Here is a 19,911-nt window from a genome sequence, read left to right as displayed (position 1 = left end):
TCTTCCAAGCTCAGCCCCTCACCCACGGCTCACCAACAGGACCGCCATCCTCTCCTGGCGCGCTAGCGCAGCGTTTGCTGAGCTGTGATTCATATGCGCTATCAATTTTTCAGCCCAAACACGGGTGACAGCTCGCGTAGCCTGGTAGGTACAAACCTCTTTAGTGGAAAGGTGTGAAGTCAGTCCCCTACAAACCCACAGGCCTCAGCAAGAGGGAAGCACGGTCAAGGTGAAGGTGGGCTGTTTCAGAAGTCAGTGTTCACAGGTACCAGCAGGGGCCAGTGTGGCGGCTGCAGCAGAGTCCTGGCTGCCCTGCGTCAGACCCAGCTCCCCGTGACTGCGCCTGGGGAGCAGCAGACGCTGGCTTGGGTCCCTGCCACCCACGTAGGGGACTCAGAGGAAGCTCTAGGCTCTGGCTCTGGGCAGGCCCAGCCTCGGCTGTTGAGGCCATTTGGGGAGTGCAGCAGAGGATGGAAAATCTGCTTCCCCTTTTCTCTGTCACTCTGTCTTTCAAGTGAATAAAAAACAAAAGCAAAAACAGCATTTCTAGAACATGACAACATAAAGAAAGGGCTTTCCAAGTGCGTTTCCTCATGTTGATGAAGACCGCTAAACTAAAACTCCGAGTTTGGTTACGTGCCCAAGTTCACCCTGCACTAGAGTGGGGCAGACCTTACAGCCAGCTTTGGACAGTGTCTGTCCCCGCTCCCCTGAGCTAGTCTGAATTTATTATTATTTTAAAAATGTATTTGAGAGAGAAAGAGTGAGCACATTCCCATCTGCTGGTTCAATCCCCAAATGCCTGCAAAGGCTGGGGCTGCGGCTGGGGCTGCGGCTGGGAAATCAATCCAGGTCTCACACGTGGGTGGAAGAAACCCAGTTACTTGAGCCATCACCACTGCCTCCAAGGGCTGGAGTTAGGAGCTAGTGCCAGGAATCAAACTCAGGCACTCCCATGTGGGATACGGCAGGCTAAATGCCTGTTCTGCAGCTTGAATTTTTAAGTCCTAAGAGGACTTCAGTGGACTGGCCTGAATCGCCCCTAAAATTTCTACAACTTCTGCAGCTGCAGGCAGAATTTTTTACTTGTAGTTTGTATATAACTAGACACCAACAGACCTCTGAAAAGAAACTGCCCCCATCAGCGTCACTTCGGGTCGAAACGCTCTGCTCCCATGATGCCACAGCAAGGCGAGGGGTTCTCACAGCAGGGGTGGCACCACCAACACCTGGATGCCTACAGCAGGTACCCTCCTCCCATCAAGAAGTCAGCTGTAATTAGGAGATATGACTGCACAGTGAAGAGATCGTTTTTAAGAACTGAGATATAATTTACATACAACAAAATGCATAGAACTTAAGTGTACATGTGTATACAAATATATATATATATAAATGCATACACACACACACACACACACTGCAACCGCTCCTCAAAATAAAACACTGAGCACTGTCATTGCCCAAAAAATTCCCTCCTACCTCCTCCCCTCAATCCCCCACCTTCTGGTCCACGCAAAGGCAACCTCTGATCCCTAGCGCCATGGAGGAGTTGTGCTCGCACAGTGTGGCTTTCAAGACCATTTCTTGGTTAGTCTGATTTCTTCTGCTTTTTAAGGTAAGTAGGCCATGTAGGTAGAACAGAAAGAGCCCAGGGCTGGAATGATTCTCCTGCCTGAGAAAGCAATTGCATTTACAGGCAAGGGGCTCAGGCCCCAGTCCTAACTCCACCGCGGTGTATCCACGTCCCGTCACCCAGGTGTAGCGTTCTTCAGCTGTAAGATCTGAATGTTGGACTCACATGTGTCCGAGGGGACTTCTAAGTCTAAAAGTCCATGATCTAAAGCAGAACTTAAAAATGCAAATGAGGATGCCCTTTTAAAGTCCTCAGCGAAAACCGTAACCTTATTTCAGTGTTGCTGCTAAGAAACAAACCATATTCTTGAAAACCTCTTCCTGCCTACATCGTTGGAGACAGGCAACCTAAAGCTCGTGACTTGATAGCTTTGTTTTGACTGCACATGACACTTCACAGGTTGACTGTCTGTTTATTAAAGCTGGCTCGGAATGATCTGGGGCAGCTCCAAAAACAGTCATTTTGAAACAGGGAAATCTGCGGCCACCAAGACCACTCAGGAGACACTGGCAAGCCCCCGTTCTCTCCCTTCCCCAAAGCTCCGGCAGTGACTTGTGCAAAGTGGCCCTCTCCCCAACTCCACCACAGCAGAGGGGCCTGAAATAAAACCAACTTTGGCTGGAGGAATCCAATTCTTTTTCTTGAACTTAAAACACAAACACTGGGGCGCGTGTTGTGGCGTGGCAGGTTAAGCCACTGCTCAGTGCCTGCCCATCATATCACAGCGCTGGTTCGAGTCCTGGCCGCTCTGCTTCCGATCCAGCTCCCTGCTAATGCATCCCGGAAGGCAGCAGACACTGGCTCAAGGGCGTGGGCCCCTGCCACCCACGTGGAAGACCCAGATGGAGTTCCTGGCTGCTGCTTTGGTCTGGGGCCGAGCCCTGACTGTTTCAGGCGTCTGGGAAGTGAACCAGCAGACAGAAGGCAGATCTCTCCCCTTCTCCCTCTGCTTCCAGTTGCTCTTTCAGGTAGATGAAAATAAATTTTAAGAATCAGGAGGCCAGTGCTGTGGTGTAGTGGGCTAAGCCTCCGCCTGCAGTGTCGGCATCCCATATGGGCACTGGTTCGTGTCCCAGCTGCTCCTCTTTCAATCCAGCTCTCTGCTCTGGTCTGGGAAAGCAGTGGAAGATGGCCCAAGTGCTTGGGACCCTGCATCGGCATGGGAGGCCTAGAGAAAGCTGCTAGTGCCTGGCTTCGGATCAGCGCATCTACAGCCATTGAGGACATTTGGGAAGTGAACCAGCGATGGAAGACCTCTCAAATAAATAAATAATCTTTTGGGCCTTGCGCTGTGGCACAGTGGGTTAATGCCCTGGCCTGAAGTGCCAGCATCCCATATGGGCACCGGTTCAAGACCCGGCTGCTCCACTTCCAATCCAGCTCTCTGTTATGGCCTGGGAAAGCAGTGGAAGATGGCCCAGATTCTTGGGTCCCTGCGCCCATGTTGGGGACCCAGAGGAATCTCCTGGCTCCTGGGTTTGGATCGGTACAGTTCCGGCCATTGCAGCCAACTGGGGAGTGAACCAGCAGATGGAAGACCTCTCTTTCTCTCTCTCTGCCTCTCTTCTCTCTCTGTGTAACTCTGACTTTCAAATAAATAAATATTTTAAAAAAAGGGACTCCTAAAAAATAAATAAAATCTTTTTAAAAAATAATTAGGAAATAAAAAAAGACAAAGACTAAGGGACTTGGGCGACCATTGGCCCTGGAGCAGTAAGGTCACAAGTCAGCTTGAGAGCAAGCCAGAGCCACTCACCACCAAGGACTGGGAGAAGGACAGACAGAGAGCCGTGCAGAAGCAGCCGTTCCGCGGGAGACTCCAGACACAGACAGACCAGCTGAGGTCTCAAACAAGAAACCACAAAATCCCATTCAGAGATGGAAAAGCCGCGGCCTGGTGACTTGCCAGGCTCCACGGCTACACTTCCTACATTTGGGGTTCCTGAAGCTCCTGCTGATCGGACATTTCTACATTAAACTGCCTGCATTTCCGGTCATCGCAAGTGGAAGGTCTAAGGCAAGACTGACCCCAAGACCTGAAGGAGCTCTAAAGCCGGGTCAGAACCGACAGCACAGCACTGGCGTGAGACGCGGGGGTGAGGGGCACTGAACACTGGCTCAGGGAACGAGAGCACGGCCCTTCTGCTCGGAAGGGTCTGGTTTGTTTAAGAGATTAGTGAGTCTGCGGCGCTCGCCCTGTGCGAAACAGGACGTGTGGACGGCCTCTTCTGAGCTGACTGCTCACTTCTAGTATCTTAGCACAGTCGGGACCGGAATCCTGGACAGCACTCCTGGTTTACGGGCTGGGCAGCTACGGTTTTGAGAGACTGAGAACCCTGTCCTTCATGCACCTCCTTCTAAGGCTCTCCCCCAAAAGGAAGGAAAGTAGGGAGAAGAGAGGCAAAAAGGAAGAAAGAGGGAAGGAGGGAGGGAAGGGGGGGGGGAGGAGGGCACCAGAATGGGTCCCAAGCCTATGCCTTGTGACTCCAAAGTCCATTCTTCTGTCTACACGACACTTCCTCTGCATGACGACACCGGTGTACGGTTCTGTTATGCAAAGGCAATGCTCCAGAGGCTGGGTCATTTAATCCACACAGGGCTGCACGTCGTCATCCCCAGTTCCCAGGAAGAGCAGCTGACACAACATCACACAACCAGTAGGTGGCTCAGTAAGCTTTGATCCCGGGATGTCTGGCGCTGGTGGAAAGCCCTGCGTGGACGGCAGGTTTCGGGTTGTGCACCTGAAGCTAACTACACTGAACACAGGGGACCACATAACAAGTACTCACTGTTTGTGTTTTTTAAATATTTATTTAGTTAGTTGTTTGAAAGGCTGAGTTGGAGAGAGAGGAAGACACACACACACACACACACACACTCTTCCATCTACTGGTTCACTCACCAAATGGCCACAATGGCCGGGGCTGGACCAGACTGAAGTCAGGAGCCTGGAACTCCATCCAGGTCTCCCACGTGGGTGACAGGGGTCCAAGCACTTGCTCCACCTTCTGCTGCTTTCCCAGGCACATCAACAGGGAATTGGACAGGAAGTAGAGCAGCCGGGACTTGAACCGGTGCTCACATGGGATGCTGGCAGTGGTTTAACCTGCTGTACCACAATGGCGACCCTAAGTATTCACTGCTTTAACAGAGCATTCCACTGCTACTGAGGGTGACCCGCACTCCTTGGGTGCCACCCAGTCCTTCACAATCTAGCTGGATCCTGCCCGGGACTACATGGTCTCTGCAAGGCAGGTTACACTCTCTCCCTCTGAGGCCTCTGCACACTCTCCCTGCCCGGTCAGAAGAGCTCAGATGTCATCTCCTGTCTGCACCATTCTTCACCTTCCTCCAGCAAAACTAAACAGGACGGGAGCCGCTGTGTGCTCACAGCGTCCGGCTCTCACTTCTCTGAAGGATCCTGAACCACACAAGCAAAGTCCGTATCTGCATCGCCTCTTCTCCAGCGCCTCCTACTGGGCAGGTACAACCCTGTGGCCTCAGCCTGGCGCAGCACCTGCCCCACCGTCAAGGCTCAGGAAGCGCCTGTGTCTGCTGAAATCCTGTGGCTCTGACTTCCTCCAGCCCCGCGAACCAGTGCTGCTCCAAGGGGACGAGGGCGGGCACAGACTGCCCAGCTTTCTGGTGTGTCCTCCGTGTCCCATTGCCTGCCGGCCACCCGGCGGGTCCCCTGCTTACACCTGTGTGTCACACCTAACACCAGAACAAGTGTCCCTGGAAAGCCAGATTCCAGCCACAGGAAAAGGGGGAGGGACAGCCTCTGCCGTCCCTCCTGGGGCGGCAGCAGGAGGTGCGGGAACAGACCTACAACACCCTCCGATCACACTCCCAAGAGACGCAGCCGTGCTGGGGGCCTCCAGTACATGTTTGCTTACTCCCCATTTTCACTTTACAAAGGAAGTGGAAATTAGGTCGAAGCCATTCAATAACATTGCAAAATTCTCTGGCTTATAAATAGCTCTGCCCTCAGCAGTACTGTGGTTCCACAGCCCAAGGCAGGACCCGGGAGCCGGGGTTCACATGCAGACCCAGGGCCCTCTGGTCCACCTCGCCACCCTCCTCCTCCTCATCCCCTTTAAAGCACACAGATATACAGACGGCTTGGAAACTGTGAGATGTCACAGAACAGGAGGCCCACACTGCTCGGGAGACGGTTCTGCTATGAGGCACGAGAAAGCCCGGCCGGCCAAGGCCAAAGCTGAGGATCGGGTCCCCAGTGGGCCGATCAGGGCATGCGCTCTGGGAGGCGCGCTCACCAGGAGCCAGGGTGGAGCGTGATCAATCACCCTGACCGCAGGGTGGGCCGGCCCAACTCCAGCTCGGGGAAGGAAGTGAAAGACGATCCCTTGTGTTAGGAGGAGGCCTGCGCTCTCCCTCCCCCGCTCCTCTGAGGATTGGATCCATGTGTGCTTTCTGTCCTATTCTTTTACTTTTGGCTCAGTGGGGGAGGCAGGGTAAGTCTGCTTCCGGCCACGGAAGGCAACCTCCCCAGGCAGGCCAGGGGGGCCACGCCTTCCCTCTCATCGAGAACACAATCTCGAGCCAGTGAGGCTTCCCCCGCTGAAATCTTCTCATCTGAGAAGTGACTCAACTTCCCCCCGAGGGCCGAGAGCCACTGGGCGAGGACGAGCTCTGAGTTCAGAAGAGGGGGGGATTCCGTTGGCAGAGACCCAGGTTCCAACGTTCACTGCTAGGACTCAGCCAGACGTGACTCAAAGCCACTCAGCTGCACGGGGACAAGAGTGCATCGAGCAGGTGGGGGTGGCTCACTGGGCTTCTCCCCCGTAGCCCCTCCCCGAAGAACCCCCTGGGCTTCTCACACTCCCACACTTAGGGAACAGGCTCTGGCCTCAGCCCTGCAGACGTCTCCCGGGGCCCCATCTGCAGGTGCACCGTCCCCTCCACCTCCTCCTGCTGGCACACTCCCACTCCACCTTCAGGGCCAGCTCAGCCTCTCCTACGCGGCTCTCCGCATCTTCTCACTTCAGGTAGCGTTCATCGGGCCCTCACCTGTGCTCCCGGAGTGCACATGTGTTCTCGCGAGCCTGCTGAGTGCTAATTCCCCCCACACAGCCTCCTCCCTGGCTATAAAGGTGGGATCCGCACGCGGGCAGCACCAGCAGCCTGCAACAGCCCGCCTCCAGCCCGGGGCCCACCGAGCCAGAATCTGCCCTGACAGACCCCGGCCTGGCCCGTGTGCCTGGTACAGGCTGGGGGGTGGGCCCTGAACCAGTGCTTCTCAGCTCTGCGTCATCACTGCCCACCCAGGTCCTTAAGGCCTCAGCTCCAGGACAGCTGCCAACCTGTGTCTACCCCCGCCCCCAGCACACGGCTGCATCCACAGAACTTGACAGCACACACACCCTCCACAGACCCCAGACCTGATGCCTTTAAACAAAAGTAAACCAGCAGAGAATAATCCACCCTCCACAACTTTCCAATCCCTACTGCAGTAACCGAGGAGATGGACTGAGAAGGGGGTCAGAGTTCATAGCCCACTGCCCTGTTTTTGGAAGTGACAGAGGAAACAGAAACTGAGACGCAAGGTGCAGATGAACTTGAAGAAACTGTTTCCCGTGAACAGATGCCCGCGGTCGCGCAGGGAGGGGTGGCGGGGCAGAGGAGGGTCCGGGTTACGCCTGCAGCCTCAGGCTGTGCGCCCGACTTCTTCAATAGGAACCCTAACAACACGGCACTGTTCTCGTTGTAAAATCCAGCCAAGCGCCCTCATAAAGAAGGGAACAGAGGTCCGGAGAGGCTGGCAAGGCCATGCCACAGCGGGGCACGAAGGAGGGCTCGGCTCCCACTCTGCTTTAGCCCATCCCTGCCCCCAGCACAGGCCTCTCTGAACCCAGTCCTGATGGACAGGAGGGGGCTGGCACAGGGGGCTTCCAGGTCTCTGCAGATCCTGACTTTCCAGTGGGGCAGGGTAGTGGAGCAGAGCCTGCCTTCCAGAGTGGGACGGCTCTAACAATGTCCCCATTTGTCAGATGAGATTAGGATTAACGCTACCTGTGCGTTGTTGGGATACGACGTGGAAAGCGCCAGCAGGATACCTGGCACCGAGTGAGCAGCGTGCTGTGTGAACTTGAGGCACATTACAGCCATGTTTCCCGGTATGAGAAATAAAACGCACACGTGCCAGGCTGTGGCGCCTTGTTCCGAGAGAGACAGGACGCAGAGGAGGGCACCTGGCGGGGAAAGTCAACACAGAGGCGAGCACCGTCGGTGTTGTCTACCACTGCGATGACCATTCCCTAATGGAAGGACCTCCTTCATGGTCCTCTCCGGAGTGGCAGCCAACGCAGCACCGGGCAAACACTAGGTGCCCAACAAATGTTTCCCACCAGCTCAGATTAAACCAGCATACGACTGGATCACAAATTCTAACCCCTTCAGAGGCCAGGCAGAGGAGTAAATAAACCAAGCAGCCCACACCTCGGCCAAGACGGCCACTTGGCGGCCCTGGCATCCTGCGGGCTCTGGTTCTTGGCCACCCCACGCAATGCCATGCAGCTTCCCTGGTCATTTTACGTGATCTGGCCTTGTCTTTCTGAGGTGAGGATGAAGGCTGTGGCCTGTACCTGCCTGGCCCCGCAGAGGGCCTAGAGCCTTGCTGGTCTCGCGTGGCTACTGGCCTGCGTGAGCGGCTGCTGAACGCGACAGCCAGACGGCAGCCCCAAGCCCGCACTCCCCGCACCTCTGAGATGCTGCAGGCTGTGGAAGGTTTTCTGCCCAGATGCTGGGACCAGGCTGAGTCAGCGCAGCCGGGCTGAGCCACGTGACGGAGTCAGAAAAGGACTTGGCCTTGGAGGATTTCCTTCAACTGTACCCAGCACGCTTGCCCTCGAGCCACCTGGGCAGGGGGTGTGGATACATGCAGACCCGTCACCCCAGCACAGAAGCCAGAACACGCAGGGGTCCCCACTTCCTGCTCTGCTAAACCTTGGCACCACTTACGGGCAGCATGAGGTAGGGAAAAGTCCAACTGGAGAGTAAGACACGGAGTCCTAATCCCGCCCCCTCCACCCACAAACTCCAGGATGAGCCCTGGCGGGGATCACAATAGGACCACCCCTATTTCATCAGTAAACCAGGTAACAAAGGTCATCTCAAAGCACAGCCGAGGGAGAACTAGGCCTCGGCAGGTCCGTCGAGTGACAGACACTTGTGACGCTGCACGGCCTGATGCAGCAGCCCTTACTCACGTGTGGCTACTGAGCATCTCAAAACTGGCAGAGGGGCCAGCACCATGGCCCAGCAGGTAAAGCCGCCGCCTGCAGTGCGGCATCCCATATAGGCGCTGGTTCAAGTCCTGGCTGCTCCTCTTCCGATCCAGCTCTCTGCTATGGCCTGGGAAAGCAGTAGAAGATGGCCCAAGTCCTGGGGCCCCTGCACCCACGTGGGAGACCTGGAATAAGCTCTTGGCTCCTGGCTTCGGATCAGCACAGCTCTGGCCATTGCAGCCATTTGGGGAGTGAACCAGCGGATGGAAGACCTTTCACTCTGCCTCTCAAATAAATAATCTTTTTTAAAAAAATAAAAACCTGGCTGAAGTGGCTACTGTGACAAGAGACAGGCAGTCCTAAGTGGAAAACACACTCCAGACTTCAAAAAATTATTACAAATATTGTAAAATATTCCATTAGGAATGTTTTTATAACAATGTCACAACAATATTGAGAACATAGCAGGTGAAATAAAATATGTTACTATAATTACTTGCACCCATTTTTTTTTTTTTTTTTTTGGACAGGCAGAGTTAGACAGTGAGAGAGAGAGAGAGACAAAGAGAAAGGTCTTCCTTTTTCTGTTGGTTCACCCCCCCAAGTGGCCGCTATGGCTGGCACAGTGTGCTGCGCCCATCTGAAGCCAGGAGCCAGGTGCTTCCTCCTGGTCTCCCATGCGGGTACAGAGCCCAAGCACCTGGGCCATCCTCCACTGCCTTCCTGGGCCACAGCAGAGAGCTGGACTGGAAGAGGGGCAACCGGGACAGAATCCGGCGCCCCGACCGGGACTAGAACCCGGGGTGCCAGCGCTGCAGGCGGAGGATTACCTAGTGAGCCGCGGCGCCAGCCCGGTTTCTTTTCATATAATGAAGCTACTGGAAAAATCTAAACAGGATATACACCATCTTCCTATTGGACAGCATCACTTTAGCACAGAGGCGGACATACACGGAGTATTCCAAATGGCAGTCTCCTTCCTTCCCAGGCACGGCATCAGGGGTCAGGGTTCACAGCCCCTTCCTCTCGTCCAATCCAAGCCCTCCACTCATTTATCTAGCGCCTGTGTGTAGCGCCCAGTCCTATGCAAGCCGCTGAAGACGGAACAGGGAGCAAAACCACACAGTCTTCTCGCTCGTGGACCTATCTGGTGGGACAGCTACTAGCGCACCTTGTTAAACAGGCACAGCTGCAGGTGTGCTTGGGCTGCGGGGAGTTAAAGTGGGGAACTGGCCTGGTCAGGGCCCAGGGATGCTCCCTGGACATCGTGGGGGAGATCTGAAGCATGGAGAGAAATGTACCAGACTGAACTCAGGGAGGAGGGAGAGACCCTGCGCGGGACAAGACCTGGGCTGGAGAAGGGATGGGGGACTAGCAGCACACTGAGGCCGGGCGACCGGATCTCAGGGCCCGGGTGCCGATGGGCGCCGCCCCTGCCAGGGGCCCAGCACCCGGCCAGCCTGAAGCCCAAGTGTCCGATCCTCGTCTGCATTTTGAAAACACTTCTCGGGGCCCGGTGCGAGGCCCACGGAAGGGCGGCCTCAGTGCTTGTGGGCATCGCCACCGTCCAGGCAAGGAGCGAGGCCTGGGCCGAGGAAGGCGGTGGAGACAGAAAGCGGCTACGGAGCCGCCAGGATCGACGGCAGGGGGTGATGAACCAGGGAGGGGGACGAGGCCAGGCACAGTCCCAAAAGCTCTCTGGGCTCCTCCCAGGCCCCATCCCATCGGCTCTCTCGACCCCCGCCCCCATCTCCTCACCGCGCCCGGCTCCATCCTCCGCCCTCCGACCCCCGCTCCTCACGGTCCCGCCCGCGCCCTTGCCCACCCGGTGGCCCTTCCAGGTCCGGGACTCAGTCTCCCCTCCGGCCGGGTGGACCCTCCTGGGCCAAGACCCTCGGGGGGCCTGCCTAACCCGCGCGGTCCAGCCCAGGCCCGCCCTCTCCCTAGCCCCCAGGGCAGAAGCAGGCCGCAGCCCCAGGCTCCCATGCCCGCTCGGCCTCTCGTCCTGTGTCCCCCGGGCCGGGTCCCTCTCCACCGCCCGCCGCGCCCCTCACTCACCAGGGCGCGGACCTAGGCCCAGCTCTTGCGCCCGGGTCTCGCAGCCGCGGCTCTTCCAAGCCTCCGCCCGCCCGGCCTTCTTGGAACCCCGCCCCGCGCAGCTCGGCCCGAACTCCTATTGCTCTGTTTTGCCGTCACGCTGAACTCTCTTTCTTTAATTGGGCAGTTTATCTGTCAGTGATGAGAGGGCGGGTGCAGCCGCCGGGAGGGGGTGGGGAACTCCGGCAGTTCCCGCCCCCTGCTGGAGGCCTCTTAAAGAAACAGGACGCCTCTCCCTCGCTGGCCGAGGGGTCTGGAGGAGCGTGATTCCCAAGCAAGCCCATGAAGCGGCTTCCACCCCCAACCTCGCCCCCAAACTTTTTGTCTGCTTGTTTGCATGCACAGCCCCGGAGTGACGGAAAAGGCTTTGGTTCCTCGCGGCAAATGAAAGGCGGTAAGGACGATGCTGTCCTCGGGAGGCCCCCAGCTCTGTGCCCAGCGTGCACCTCCACAGCGGTTTGGGGAGCTGAGTGGGAGGTGACAGCCGTGTCAGAGGCTCACCACCGAGAAGGAGCTATTTATACCGGCACCCGGGGCTGCCCGTGGGCGCCGAGCACAGGCAGGGGGCGCGCTCGGCGGGACTGTTGGCAGCGCCCGTGGGCGGTGGCGTTCCTAGTGCACCTGCAGGGCGGGCGCCGCGCCAGGGACCACTGCTGCCATTTCCCCGAAGGCGCACAGCAACCCTGGGAGGTAGGCAGTGTGTGGATCTCTTTCCAGCCAGGAAACTGAGGCCCAGCGAGGAGGAAAGATCACGGGACTGGGGGTGGGCAGAGCGCCAGGCTGTGCCCACAAGGGTCGGAGGACCGGGGCACTCACAAAGGCCCGACACGATGACTGCATTTTCCATGGCCCCGACAGGTGTGCAGAGCAGTTCTACGTGTGTTGTTTCATGGAGTCCTCAGAATGTTCTGGAATGGCAGGTGATTTCGATGAGTGCGTCTTCCAGGTGAACACAGCAGAGGCTGAGGCGCCCTCACAGCTGGCCCTGTGCAAGGCTGGGCAGCAGTTGTCCCTGACTTCCCAGAGGTCCCCACGGTACCGACTTCCGGCCCTACAGCCTCAGTCCCGGCTGCTCAGCTCCACTCCCAAGGGGCGAACGGAGCCGCAGACACAGAGAAACCAGTGTGGCTGTGACCCAGCAGAACCTCGCCCACAAATCAGGCCGCGCCTTGGTTCCAGTTGGTTTCAGCATCCCTGGGATGCATCACTTTGCAGGGCATCAAAGCCTTTTAGAGGCCATTGCTCTGTAGGATCCTCACAATTATCATTACCCTGACCACTGTTGTTCATCGTTAAGGTATCATTATTATTTTACAAGACTTATTTATTCGAGAGGCAGACATCAGAGAGAGAAGGGGAGAGAGAGAGACAGAGACAGAGAGACAGAGAGAGGCAGAGAGAGGCAGAGAGACAGAGAGAGAGAGGATATTTGCCATCTGTTGCTTCACTTCCCAAATGGCCACAAAAGGCAGGAGCCAGGAACTCCGTTCGGGTCTCCCACGTGGGTGCAAGGGTCCAAGCGCTGGGCCATCCTCCGCTGCCTCCCCTGGTGCATTAGCAGGGAGCTGGATTGGAAGCAGAGCAGCCGGGTCTCAAACAGGGGCTCAGACGTGGGATGCTGGCATCAGGAGCGGTGACCTAACCCACTGCATCACAACAGGGCCCTGGCGTTGTTTCCCTCTCTCCAGAGTCCACCCTGCTGGGCTAGAGCCCTGGTGACGGCCCCACCCAGATCTCCCCTCTCCATTCTGCCCCCCCCCCCCCCATGACAGGCCATGCCCCTGTGATGTCCCCAGCTCCAGGGCTTGCTCCTGAAGTCCCCTCCTCAGGCTCACTCCCTGCCTTCTGCAATTGCTGCAGCTCAGAAACACCTCTCCCTGAGCCTAGGTGATGCCTGCACTCAGCAGCCTTTAACATTGCCCGTTGGGGGCCGGTGCTGTGGCATAGTGGGTAAAGCCACTGCCTGTGATGCGTCCCGTATGGGCAATGGTTCGAGTCCCTCCAGCTCCACTTCTGATCCAGATCCCTACTAATGTTCCTGGGAAAGCAGCGGGAGTGCTTGGGCCCCCGCACCCACCTGGGCGACTCGGAAGAGGCTCTAGGGTCCTGGCTTCAGCTTGGCCCAGCCCCGGCCCTTGTGGCCATTTGGAGAGTTCTTGGCAGTGGACGATGCTGACAAGGCCGCTCAGTGATCAGGCCTCGCTCTGGCCTGCTCTTTCTTCTCCCCACGGGGTGGGCCCAGCCTTCACCTTGGGGCAATGTTGATGTGCTCAGAGCCTCCGTGTGGAAGGTGCCAGGGGCCCTGCCTGATCGCACGGACCAGAAAGCTGTTGGCTGCCCTGGGTCATGGTGTGGTGGGCTAAGCTGCCACTTGCAATGCTGGCATCCATATGAGTGCCCGTTCAAGTCCCACCTGCTCTGCTTCTGATCCAGCTTCCTGCTTCTGTGCTTGGGAAAGCAAAGGATGATGGCCCAGGTGCTTGGGCCCCTGCCACCCGAGTGGGAGACCAGGATGGAGCTCCTGGCTCCTGGCTTCTGCCTGACCCAGCCCTGGCCATGTGGGGAGTAAACCAGCGGATGGAAGACTCTCTCTCTCTCTCTCCCTCCCTCCCTCCCTCCCTCCCTCTTTCTCTAAAGCTCTGCTTTTCAAATGCATAAATCTTTAACAATAAAAGAAAGCTATGTGCTGACAGGGAATGCTCACTTCTTGTTCTCTGAGTCACCTGTTTGTTGGCATGACCCCACGCTCACACAGCCCCAAGGGGAGCCTCCTTCCCGCTGTGCCCTGGCCCTGCCTGCCCCACAATTACCCAAGGAATGAGCTTTCCCTGTGGCCTCATGGTTCCTTTTTCTCTGGATGCGCCAGTGCAGGTTCTTTGACCACACGTCTCAGAAACCGATTCTGGCTGATTTTAGCAGAAAAAGATTTTATTGGCAGGCTCTGGCTCCCCCACAGAGGTGACAGGAAACTCAAGACCTTGACTTACGAAAGGACAGAGGCCATGGATCCTTTGGGCATTCAGGGAACAAAAATGAATCGATTCCATTCTTTCCTCCTCTTTCTTGATTGAAGATTTCTTTGATCCGAGTCAAAGTTCCTGCAGCAAGAGTCCAGCTGGCTAGACATGGTGACACGTCCACCTGTCAGCGAGGAAAGTGGGCACCTTGATGGGCAGCTCCACCACGACCACACACAAGAGGCCCAATCCCTCCGCCTGCATCCTGGCCGCCACCCCTGGGCCCAAGGGCAAATGCCCTGTGATGACTCCCACATGGTATCTCGCACATGGGAGCACGCAGTTGTTAACATCCTGAGCTTTGTAATCTCTGCCACCACCCGTGTGCCCTTGGGTGGCTTACGAGGTGTCTCTGAGCCTCAGTCTCCTCATCTGTATAATGGGGAGAGTAACAGCACCATCCTTGACGGATCGCAGTGAGAATTAAGGGAGTTATGGCAACCATGGCACACCTAGCACCATGCCTAAGACATTGTTACTAAGGGCGCAGTAAATGATGGGTTTTCATTTATTTATTGAAGGCATAACAGGCCTTCAACAGGTGTTTGTTGGGGAGTCAATTATCTATAGTATCGGAGTTCCCCTTGAATCACTTCTGAAACGGGAACTCCCGGAAACGCTCCCTGCACTCTGCCAATCCAGCTGCCCTCCCGCGTGGGGGACGCCCACCTCTGTGATCTCACTTCCCCTGACCTGGCCAGAACCCCAGTCTTCCCCACACTCGCCCTCCTCTGCTCCTGCTCAGCTCTCCTGCTCCCTCCTCCCTGCACCCACTCACTGGGAGACCCCCACTGTGCTGAACCCAACTCACCACAGAGTTGGACAGTGAGAGAGAGAGAGACAGAGAGGAAGGTCTTCCTTTGCCGTTAGTTCACCCCCCAGTGGCTGCTGCGGCTGGCGCCTGTGCCAATCCAAAGCCAGGAGCCAGGTGCTTCTCCTGGTCTCCCATGCGGGTGCAGGGCCCAAGCACTTGGGCCATCCTCCACTGCACTCCTGGGCCACAGCAGAGAGCTGGACTGGAAGAGGAGCAACCGGGACCAGAACCCGGTGCCCATATGGGATGTCAGCACCGCAGGTGGAGGATTAACCAAGTGAGTCACGGCGCCGGCCCCACCATTGATTACTATACCTGTGCCCAGCAACTGACTGGGGCCAGGGGAAAATCCAGAACCTTTCTGGGGTGGGCCTTGTGGTGCAGCCGGTTAAACTGCCTGCCTCTCAAACTGGAGTGCCTGAGATCGAGTCCAGCCTCTGCTTCCCAGCCAGCTTCCTGCCAACGCGCCTGGGAGGCAGCAGGTGGGTTTGTGCTTTCCCCATGAAAGCCCTGGATGGAGTTCCAGGCTCCTGACTTTCGCCAGGCCCAGCCCCAGCTGTTGCAGGCATCTGGGAAGTGAACCAGCAGATGGACGACCCCCCCCCACCTTTCAAATAAATAAAACAACATTTAAAATGCAGATCTCTCTGGCTCAAGCAGGCCTCTCTTGCCGTGGGGCTATTCTTCCCTGTGTCTCCCTGGCCAGGTTCCTCTCACCGCCCAGGGAGGCGAGCTACTGAGTCCCAGTTCTCCAGTGGATGTGATGGGTGGAGCCTCAAGCCAGGCCCCTGAGCAGGCGGCTGCTGTGTCTCCCCCTCTCCTCTGCCTCCAGCTCCAGTCTCTTAGCTGATAACCGTCTCATCTCCTGGGGGAAGAAACGATGCGATATCACTCTCTGGATTCCTGTCTCAAATCTGCCAGTGTCCTCCCCGCTGCCCCCGGGTCAGTGCCCACCTGATCACTGGGCTCCCGTCACTCTGCGTGCGCCCTTCCTGCTGCTGCCTGGGTCTCGCCCCCTCTTACCTGCTCGGAAGCGTGGGTCCTGCAGTTATCCCACTCCCCCTGCAATGGCAAGGCTTCCGCCATCCGCATCTGCACTCACAGATACTGCAACCTGGGAAGATCTTTCCCATGGTCTGCAAGAACCCAGACGACGTGGACTTGACTGCTTGCCTGGCTTGATCGAGCCCCACACTCCCTCTAGCCCGAGTCTCAGTTAATCCCCGATCTTTGGATGCACAGTTTCTTCCCACATCTGCACCTTTGCACTGGCTGGTCCCTCTCCAGGGATGCTTTTCCCCCAGGCCATCGCCTGACTTACTTTGCTTTGTGCAGGTCGTGCCCTAATCCCTCCTGAGACAGTGTCCTGGAGCCCAGCCCCCACGGCACCCTCAGCCTGCTCTCGTCTTCACTCTAGCCCTTGGCATCATATCCCTTTCTTGATTTCCGACTTCAGTGCAGGTTGTCAGTCCCAGGACAGCAGAGGCAACAACTGTCGTATTCTTAGTTGTAACCCCAGCACTTAGCCTGTAACCGGTGTGCAATATGTGGTCCGTATCTTATTTATTGCACCACTTAAAAAAGATTTACTTATTGTCAGAGAGAGAGAGAGAGAGAGAGAGAGAGAGAGAGGGAGGGAGAAAATTCCACCTACTGGTTCATTCCCCAAATGGCCTCCATGGCCAAAGCGAGGAACTCCAGCCTAGTCTCCCGCAGGGGGCTGCAGGGGCCCAAGCACTTGGGCCATCTTGTGCTGCTTTCCCAGGCCATTAGCAGGGAGCTGGATCGGAAGTGGAACAGCTAGGACTTGAACCAGCACCTTTATGGGAGGCTGGCATCACAGGTGGCTGTTTAACCTGTTGTGCCACAACACTGGCCCCCATACTGTCAACTTTTTCCTTAAAAAATTTACTAATTTATTCAAAAGGTGGAGTTACACACACAGAGAGAGATCTTCCACCTGCTGGTTCACATCCCAAATGGCCACAACAGCTGGGGTCACACACACACACGCACACACACACACACATACAATCTTCCATCCACTAGTTCACTCACCAAATGGCCACAATGGCTGGGGATGAGCCAAGCTAAAGTCAGGAGCCAGGAGCTCCATCCAGGTCTCCCACGTGGGTGCAGGGGCCCAAGCACTTGGCCATCTTGCGCTGCTTTCTCAGGCCACTATCAGGGAACTGGATCGGAAGTGGAGCAGCAGGGACTCTAACTGGTACCCATATGGGATGCTGGCATCGCAGGCGGCTTAACCCTCTGTGCCACAGCGTGGGCCCCATACTGTCAACTCTCTAAGGAGTATGAATATGGTCCATTTTACAGATGAGAAAGACTGAGATTTAGAGATGCAAAACAAACCTGCTAAGGGCACACAGCACAGCTGATGCCCAAGTCTGACCAGCTTCAAAGTGCGCCTGTGCGCCTTAACACACTGGGTGGGAGCAGCCCCTCGGGCGTTCATTCCCTTTTCACACGTAGGAAGCCTGGACACAGATGAGGCGACCGCTAAGGTCTTCGCGTGATTTGCCTCACTTGCCTCCTGTTCCTAGGACATGCACCCAGCTCTTCCTCTTACAGTAAGGAGGGGAAACTGAGGCTCGGAGCTGGCAGACGTTGGCCGGGGTTATCTGGCTGCGAGGCGAAGCCCCCATCCGACTCCAGCGCAGTCTGATGGCAAGGCCTGCGTCTCTTCTGCTACACTGCGCTGTCTCCCTTGAGACAACTCTGCCTCAGATAGAAGAGAAGAAAAATGGCCAAAGCCGGCGAATAAAGTATCATTAAGAAAATTCATGGTGACTTGGTTCTTTAAGCGGGAAGCAAAGGGCAGGAGGCAGACAGCCAGTCTCGCATCAGCTCCTGCAGGCTGGGGGTCCACATAACTCACGATAACTTCATTTGCGAAGATCGTTCTTCCGGGAACTGGGGGTTATGCTGGATTTGTGAGCGTGCAAGTCGGGGAAGGGGCGGAGGCCTGGGTGGGGAGCAGACGGGAGCTGTCGGCCCGGCGGGGTCTGGCGCCCCCTGCCGGCGAGAAAACATCGCGTCCCAGCGTCCACGTCGAGGCACTGGCAGCTCACCCGGTAAACCGAAATAGCAGCAACACCTGGCACCCTAACAAGGGGGTGGTGGTGAGGATTTTACGTTAATTTGTTGACGCCCGGGGACCCTGCGTGCTGCATCATTTAACGTCAGTCTCGTCCAAGCGTCTGATTTATTCCCGTCTCCCCCCCCCCGGGTGGGGGGAGCCAGGCATCCGCGGTGCGGCTTAGGCAGGTGGCAGACCCCGGGCGCCGACGAGCGCACTGCGACCCCGGGTGAGGCCCCGCGCCCCCGGACCCGCGCGGGTGTCCATGCCAGCGCCCGGTGCGGGGTCTGCCTTTTTCCGTGCGACGGTGGGACAGGCTGCAGGTGCACCCGGGGAACGCGGCAGCCCCTGCCTCCGCCCGCACCCGGGAGAAGTCCGCAGCCCGCGCAAAACCCGGCCCTGGGGTCTGCGTGAGACCGGGCGCTCAGCGGTACACGGTCCCAAGTCGTAGTAAGAGGTTAATCATCGGTCCTAGTTACCAATGCGGGCTCCTTGGCAGCCAGAGGGCCGCGCGGCGACGGAGCGGACCGACAGCCTCTACCCCGGGGGTCCCGCCGTGTGGCCGGGCGTGCGGGCCGGGGAAGGGCAGAGGTGCGGCGCCGGGGACAGCACGCGGAGACCGGGGACTGCTCGCGGCCCACAGAGAAGACGACAGCCGGCAGGGCTGCTGCCCGCCAGGCAGGGCCACGCACCTCCCCGCAACGCCTACTCTTTTCTGTAAAACACGGGTCACGCGGGTGGCGACAGAAACACAGGCCTTGGAGCGGCAGGCGGTGGGAGGTCGCTGTTAGGGCCCAGCAGGGGTGTGTGTGCGGTGCTTGTGTGCGTGCATGCATGCGTGTGTGTGTGCGTGAGTGCACATGTCTGTGTGTGCTGTGTTCGTGTGTCTATGTGGGTGCGGGGCTATATGGTGGCTGTGTGTATGGGCCAGGGAGAGCCAGAGCCTCGCTGACCATCCTAGTGCATTTTACACTGCTCTAACAAAGTGCCTGGCGCTGGGAGACCTGCAGGAAACAGGTGAATTTGGTTCAGTACTCAGGTGGCTGGGATACAGGGAAAAGGAACCCACCGTGTGCAGAGGGGGCCAAACAGGTGAGGCGGCCTTGCTTTCTAGCCCACTGCCCCCAGGAATCCACTCCGGGAGAGCAGAACTAACCCACCCTCAAGGCACAGCCCACGCCCTACTGACCTCTCACTAGGCCCCGCCTCTTAAAGACTACACTTCCTCTTTTTTTTTCTTTTTTAGGATTTTTTTTTTTTTTTTTTGAAGGGCAGTGTCAGAGAGAGAGAGAGATACAGGGAGACAGAAAGAGATCTTCCTTCTGCCGGTCCACTCCCAAAGGGCTGCAATGGCCAAGGTTGGGCCAGGCCGAAGCTGGGACCCTGGAACTCCTTCCGGGGCTCCCGTGTGGGTAGCAGGGGCCCAAGCACTTGGGCCGTCTTCTGCTGATTTCGCAGGGGCATTAGCAGGGAGCTGGGCCAGAAGTGGAGCAGCGGGGACTGGACAGGTGCCCATATGGGATGCCGGTGTTGCAAGCAGCACCTTAACTCCCTGGGCCACACGCCAGCCCCCTACACTGCCTGGTAACACCCCACTGTGAGGACCCAGCCCCCGGCACGTGAAGCCGCGGAGACGCACAGTATGCAGATGTATCTCGTGTTCCAGGAGGACAGCGCCACTGCCAAGGTGAAGATGCCAGGTGGTGCCCAGAGGAGAGGGATCCCTCAGGAGACAAGCTCGGAGAGCCAGGCCTTGTCCTCTCGCAGACTCACAGCTGCTCGCCAGCTCCCCCTTTAGCAGCCTTGGAGGGAGCTGCCGGCAAAGCAGAGCGCAGGTTGCAAAATCCTGGCTCCAGCAGGGGAAGCAGGACTGGGGTTCGAACCTTTGCCCCACAGCTCATGCGCTGGGCACTGCATCCCCAGCGGCGAGGTCGGAGGGCTCAGAGATGAGGCTTTGGGTGGCAATTAGCGGGGGCCCCCGAGGGAAGCGGCACCTTCGGCCA

At 57.4% G+C, this 19,911-nt stretch overlaps 1 protein-coding gene across 4 annotated transcripts in view; it reads right to left on the bottom strand.

The window, feature by feature from the left end:
• ELMO2 (engulfment and cell motility 2) overlaps positions 1–11,073 on the bottom strand; it is a 38,846-nt gene extending 27,773 nt beyond the window's left edge. For 2 of the 4 annotated variants that reach the window (XM_002721202.5, XM_070051762.1), the window contains exon 1: positions 10,942–11,073. The gene's annotated coding sequence lies outside the window, so the exon portion shown is untranslated. Of the gene's footprint in view, positions 1–1,119; positions 1,273–10,941 lie in introns of those variants that run through there. The other 2 variants (XM_051844969.2, XM_070051761.1) reach the window with 2 other exon arrangements.
• Between the last annotated feature and the right edge of the window lie 8,838 nt (positions 11,074–19,911).

Source organism: Oryctolagus cuniculus, chromosome 11 (assembly GCF_964237555.1).
Source record: "Oryctolagus cuniculus chromosome 11, mOryCun1.1, whole genome shotgun sequence".
Classification (NCBI taxonomy): domain Eukaryota; kingdom Metazoa; phylum Chordata; class Mammalia; order Lagomorpha; family Leporidae; genus Oryctolagus; species Oryctolagus cuniculus.
The sequence above is the reverse complement of the archived record's forward strand: the minus strand, read 5'-3'. Positions and strand labels throughout refer to the sequence as shown.